Here is a 7,450-nt window from a genome sequence, read left to right as displayed (position 1 = left end):
CTTGTGGTGGCGTTTTATAGGACTTCTTTATTAAATGCTCCCAGTGATACAGCGGTATGTCTGCGGGTTTACAACGCTAGAAACCGGGTTTCGATGTCCGTGATGGGCAGAGCACAGATAGCTCATTGAGTTTCTTTGTGCTTGATTACAAACCAAACAAACAATCTTTTTTTAACGCGGAAACCGTTTGTTTTGAATTTTAGGAAATGGTTTGTTAGTAATTAAGCACAAAGCTGCACAATGGACTATCTATGCTCTGCCCACCACGGGTATCGAAACCCGGATTCTAGCGTTATACGTCCGCAGACATACCGCTGTGCCACTGGGGGACCTTAGGAAATGGTCAGCCGGATCTTCATGGCGATGGATGTATAAAAAAACCTCTAGAATGGGACCGAAACAATAACCACGAATTGATCGCTGAGATCGCTAGTGTGTTTTTAATTTATTAAATAGTAACTGATTAGGTAAGTAAAGACTAGTTACAAACCACGTGTTTAAAATCATTAACAATTTTCTGTTTTTCAATACGTCATTGAATATTTTATTCTCCCATCCCCCAGTGGCACAGCGGTATGTCTACGGATTTACAACGCTAGAAACCAGGTTTCGATACCCTTGATGGGCAGAGCACAGATAGCCCTTTGTGTAGTTTTGTGCTTAACTACAAACAATGAGTATTTTATACATGCATCTTTTCTTTTTATAAAGATTTACCTCAAACACTGGAATACCTATGGAATTCCAAAATTTCAAGGATTATACTTTCCAAAGGCAAAGAAGGGAATAAATTTATGAATTTATATTTGTTTAATTTCATCAAACAGTAACTGATTAAGTAATTTTAAAAACCGCATATATAAAACCATCAACAGTTTTCTGTTAATTCTTTTGTATACAACATTGGAATATTTTATGCAAGTATCTTTTATTTTTTAAAGATTTACCTCAAAAACTGGAATACCCATGGACCTCCAAGATTTTAAGGGCTGTATTTTTCAAAGGCAAAGGAAAGGACGAGCTTATGAATTAATGTTTAATAGTATGCAATATTTTCAAAATACAGGTTTTGAGCATGAACTAAGCTGTTTGAGTGACTCAGACTACTTTGAGTTTCCAGCTCTTTCGACACTACCTGCTGACAAGTAAAATGTGTTCATTCAATCATTTAGGGTTGCTAATAATCCTTATCCACACCGATTTCGTAATATTAGCATCAAATTTTCGTGCTTAGATTCTCAGCGACCGCTAGGGGGAGGAAGCACTCGACATTGTCAGCCAAGCTGTTAATAATATTTAATTAAAGTTTAGAGAAAGAAAGTTAAACAATAGAGAATCCTCAATAGCCGCGGCACTTGATATTCTTTTAGGAAAGATTAGAGTAAATTAATCTATGAGACCTTTGTTTCCCTTTTTATTAGTTATACTTTTGTGCACCAGCAATACCAAGCGTGGGACGCGCGTATACCCGATTCGATTTTGTTACTCATCAGGATCTCTACTAGTCTACCCTCACATTTAATTTCTTTTGGGTAGGATTAGAGTAAATTAATCTATGAGACTTTGGGCATGTTCAAATACATCAATCGAAAGCGTTTGACCTCCTGAGTCCAAAACTATAATTAGATCTCAAATCGGTCAAGAGGTGACGGAGCTATGAGGTAAAAGTTTGTACTTAATAAATAAAAAAAAATAAAAAAGCCTCAGAGCCATTCTGTGAGCCGCTCAGCCGCAAGTAAAGAAACTACCCATGATGCCTCAGAAAAACATGCTTCTGTAGGTGAGTCGAAATTGAAAAATACGTGGTATATAAGATTCCACGAAATTAACTAGCTCACGTTCATAAATTAAAAGTAAATAAATTCCACAAAAACACGTTTTACAAATAACTATTGATCTCGTTAGTCTCTCTCCTGGTATTATATAATTCATTTATATCGTGCACTCTTAAATGTGGCGTGCAAACAGAGTCCACAAATCCTCCTTTACAAAGTTAGTAGATGTAACTAATAAATCGAAACACGATTTAAGAGCTGCATCAAGTTTGTTTGGTTAGGTTTACTGCTGATTCTTCGTTTTCTTTCACACATACTGGAGAAAGTTCATTTAAAGAAACCTCCAGATGCTGACACCGCAATTTGTTGAACAAAAACTATATATCTACTATTATTTTCCCATTTGTATTAAGCTCCAAAACCTTTATGAAGCGTTGTGTCTCTAAGGATGGTAGTGGAAATTAATGGCTGCTGTATATTAATAAATGGGAGGGGGGGGGGAGTCCCTTCGTTTTCTTTCCTGGCAAGAAATGACTTAAGTTGCAGTGAAGAGACAAAGCAGCTTGTTTTGATTTATGTTCGACAAGACCTAATTTATTTTGTCTTTGTTTGTTTGTTTTCGCGCAAAGCTACACGAGGGCTATCTGCGCTAGCCGTCCCTAATTTAGCAGTGTAAGACTAGAGGGAAGGCAGCTAGTCATCACCACCCACCGCCAACTCTTGGGCTACTCTTTTACCAACGAATAGTTGGATTGACCATCACATTATAACGCCCACACGGCTGAAAGGGAGAGCATGTTTTGGTGGGAGAGGGATTCGAACCCGCGACCCTCAGATTGGGAGTCGAGTGCCTTAACCACCTGGCCATGCGGGTCTAATTTATTTTGTGACATCATAGCATGTATACAGCTGGTAACTCAATGTTTCAGTGTCTATAAATAACCCTTCAACTGCGGTTGATACCATATGATGTTAGCGTAGACTACTGCGGTTGACATCATATGATGCAAGCATTTATCGCGCAGCATTATGAATGGCCCGCCGCAAAAATTCGCGAATCTTTGTCCATGGTGTGATTTGCAGATTTATACAAGCCGCAAACGAAGGGTTAAAAAACCCTTAACTGCTTTGAGCTTCAACTTACACTCAATCAGAACCCCCTGTTAGAAGCCACATTTTCCTTAAACTTTGGACACAATAACATAGTTTAACTTATTCAAAGCTCAAACAAGAATTCTTCTGTGATGTCTCCATCTTATTGATGACTACTTACAAAATCGAGCACAGAAAAAAAAAGGGGGATTGTAAGTTTGAGTTCTATTCTGCCTAAAATTTCACTAAAACAAAAATCTGGATTAGTTTCAGCGTATTCATTGTGGGGCTCTTGATATTGAATGAAGATTTTGCCATAAAAACCTAATTGTTCCAAATATTATTAAACAGTTGTGTTAGTTTCATACGCAAATAAACCTTTAACCTGTTGGAAACGTTGCATTTGTACAGATAATGGCAGATATATACGTATTGCTTGGAATAATTACATAAACCAAGTGTTCAAAAAATTCCTGTTAAATTTCGTTGATGATGATAAAAGGAAGATGAAGCTAAGTAATAAACCGTGATGGTTGAAAAGTTATTAATGTATAAGATTATTGTTCTGATTTTTTGAAAAGAGAAGCTTACAGTTATCGTTGTTTAACCAGTTTATTAACTGTATACAACAATTTACACAGCTTTATCTTGTAACGAATAATATTTCCAACTTTATTAGTACATATGAACAACAGGAAAACAGCTTATTGATATCTTCGTGACAAAATAGGTTGAATGTGTTGATTATATATATATTCAAACGTGCACTTGTTAACTATAGGTTTATTAGATACTAAGGAACAAATCCCTATAATAGGGCTTAAAATGAATAATTTCACGCGATAAACATTTCTGTAATATAAAGCGCGCTAATTCACTTTAACTAACAAAGGCTGTGAAATGAACAAGATGACAAACCTAAATTCTCATCACTCTCGCTGGATCAGTGATGATTATCAGGATTCTCGCTATATCAGTTATAATTTTGTTACTCCCACCAAGTCAAGGATGATTCTCGTCACTCTCGCCAGATCAGTAATGATTATCAGGACTCTCGCTATATCAGTTATAATTTTGTTACTCCCACCAAGTCAAGGATGATTCTCGTCACTCTCGCCAGATCAGTAATGATTATCAGAACTCTCGCTATATCAGTTATAATTTTGTTACTCCCACCAAGTCAATGATGATTCTCGTCACTATCGCTAAATCAGTAATGATTATCAGGACTCTCGCTATATCAGTTATAATTTTGTTACTCCCACCAAGTCAATGATGATTTTCGTCACTATCGCTAAATCAGTAATGATTATCAGGACTCTCGCTATATCAGTTATAATTTTGTCACTCCCACCAAGTCAATGATGATTCTCGTCACTCTCGCTAGATCAGTAATGATTATCAGGACTCTCGCTATATCAGTTATAATTTTGTCACTCCCACCAAGTCAATGATGATTCTCATCACTCTCGCCAGAAATGTGATGATTATCAGGACTCTCGCTATATCAGTTATAATTTTGTCACTCCCACCAAGTCAATGATGATTCTCATCACTCTCGCCAGATCAGTGATTATTATCAGGACTTTCGCTATATCAGTTATGATTTTGTTACTCCCACCAAGTCAATGATGATTCTCGTCACTCTCGCCTGATCAGTGATGATTAGCAGGACTTTCGCTATATCAGTTATGATTTTGTCACTCTCACCAAGTCAATGATGATTCTCATCACTCCCGCCAGACCAGTGGCTATTCTCGTCACTACCACCAGTTAAACTGGTGACTCACGTCACTGCCGCTATACCAGTGGTAGGAAATGCCACCAAATGAAACTTTATCTGTCTTTAGGTGAGAATGAGTTTCTGGTAAAGTTCTTGGTTATATGCCATCTTTACACATTCTGGTAAAGTTCTTGGTTATATGCCATCTTTACACAGTTTCTTGTAAAGTTCTTGGTTATATGCCATCTTTACACAGTTTCTGGTAAAGTCCTTGGTTATATGCCATCTTTACACAGTTTCTGGTAAAGTTCTTGGTTATATGCCATCTTTACACAGTTTCTGGTAAAGTTCTTGGTTATATGCCATCTTTACACATTCTATTGTAGTATTAATTAAACGTACGTTTGTTTTTATTCTCAGGTAGCAGATAGCATGTTGCTACTAGCACCTTGCATCATAGAAGAAGATAGTCAATGCTACATGACTTTCAGGTAACATCAGGCATTCGTTGAAGTAAACGTAACAGGTCTTCATTGAGAATTCTAACTTTTCCATAGCCACCAACTGATCTACAGCTGTGTCTATTGTGAACTTTTCCATAGCCACCAACTGATCTACAGCTGTGTCTATTGTGATTTTATCGTTTCGGCCATACGTCGGGATTCATTTTCAGGCCACAGTGCGGTCTGACATTTCGTAATGATTATTTATGTGCAAGTGCATTAGAGCCAGTATTGCAGGTTAATATATAAACACGGTATTGTGAAAGATGTAAAGTTTTCAGTACTGCAGGTTAATATATAAACACGGTGTTGTGAAAGATGTAAATTTTTCGTGCTGTGCTTAAGGTTAATATATAAACACGGTGTTGTGAAAGATGTAAATTTTTCGTGCTGTGCTTAAGGTTAATATATAAACACGGTATTGTGAAAGATGTAAAGTTTCGTGCTGTGCTTAAGGTTAATAAATGTATCGAACATACTTTATATACATTCAGCATACAAACATATATACATAAGTTTGTTTTGAAGACTTATATATGTTTACTCCATATAAATTGAAAGAAAATCAAAGACACACTATTGTTATGTACATTCTTAACTATTTTCTGTATACAATTCAAATACCTGCTGACACAAGGACAAATTTACTGATATTTTTGCAAAATTTAGTTCAACTGTACTTCAAGGATTCGGTCAAAATTCTCTAAAAACCAGTAAATATTAGAATTGAAACATTGTACTTATACCATGAAGACAGAAAAACAAACAAATTGCAAATTCTTGTAAAATACGGTTATAACAATAAGACAGTTTTTCTTCTAAAATACTGATGTAACAATAAGACAGTTTTTACTTGCATATAACAGGCAATGGAGACTCAATCAACAAATATCAAACTTCAATTTTCTTGTTTCAAAAACTACACAGGAAAAAATTAATCGTTTCAAATCGACCAACTAAACAAAGCTCACAAGATCTACATATTAGGGTTAGCCAGTAAATGTGACATTAAATATATGGTTGTTTATCATACATTTCTCTATCTGTCCCTCGTATAGATATTTTATTCTTCTTTCTATCAAATATGTAAATACGACTAAAGATAGTAAGTTATGGAATGAGTTTTTTTTCTGACCACAAACTATTCTGTTGAAGGAGGAGGAAGTGAATCCATAAAAATACCCATTATTTCTCTTGTTTGATGGGTTTTACTCAGAAACCAATATCTACAAACATATTAACAAAGTATTTTGGTAGAAATCACAAAAATATCATTTGTATTTTGTAGGATTTATGTGTGACATACGTTACATGAAACTATCAACATGACGAAATAACATAACTGAGCAAAATAAGTAAAATCATTACATTGTGTATGTTAGTACTCCTGTTAGAAATCATGAGATACTGTACATAACGTTACTAAGATTACCTAAAATGTCGTATTTTGATATTACTTATTAACTTTGATTAAATTATTTCACCTTTTACAGTATTCTCGTACATTAGAGATGTCCAGAAGAACAGCGGAATTTTATTTCTTGTAAATATACGATGTCAGATTACAACCATGAAATGTACACCGATGAGAAAACCAAATATTACTTCTCGACATAGTCACATTAATACAATATATTTGCCCCATCGTTTTGTTAGGTCATTCATACCAGTTGGGTAAAATACAGGTGTGGTGTTACGAATACAGCCGCGCACAGCTGTTTCGGTAACATCAGTCCGAGTTGCAGCCGTTATACCATCAGCAATATTGTTGACATCATCATATCTTCTACCAGTGAACGGATATTTAACTAAGTTTACTCGTATTTGTCGTATAAGGAATCCTTGTTATGTGTATTTGATTTGAAAGTAATATAATCACTCATGATTTTTTTACATAACTTGCGTTTAATTATTCATTAGATGTCTACATGAAGACAAAAAAAACGTTTTTATAACGTGGTTAATTTTGTCTGCATGACTTGCGTTTAATTATTATGTTCCTTTACATTTATTAAGGTGTTTTTTTAACGTTAAAATCGATTAGTTATTGCTGTTCATATTGGTTTATCTAAAGGAAGCTGTTAAAGTAGAACAACTCTTAACAGACTCCCAAGAAGATGAAAACTTAACTTCGCGGCATCTCTCAGTCTGAGTATTAACATTTCCTGGAATTTATGTATTACCGATATCAATTTCGGGAGAGGCGGGAGTGTATTCCGATTCACTTGTTACTTGTTTTTGGAATACTAGCACTGAGCTATAAAGATTCATATTGTTCATGCATTGAACACCAACACTGAGCTATAAAGATTCATATTGTTCATGCATTGACCACTAGCACTGAACTATAAAGATCC

Source organism: Limulus polyphemus, unplaced genomic scaffold, assembly GCF_000517525.1.
Source record: "Limulus polyphemus unplaced genomic scaffold, Limulus_polyphemus-2.1.2 Scaffold257, whole genome shotgun sequence".
In the NCBI taxonomy this organism is placed as follows: Eukaryota; Metazoa; Arthropoda; class Merostomata; order Xiphosura; family Limulidae; genus Limulus; species Limulus polyphemus.
The sequence above is the reverse complement of the archived record's forward strand: the minus strand, read 5'-3'. Positions refer to the sequence as shown.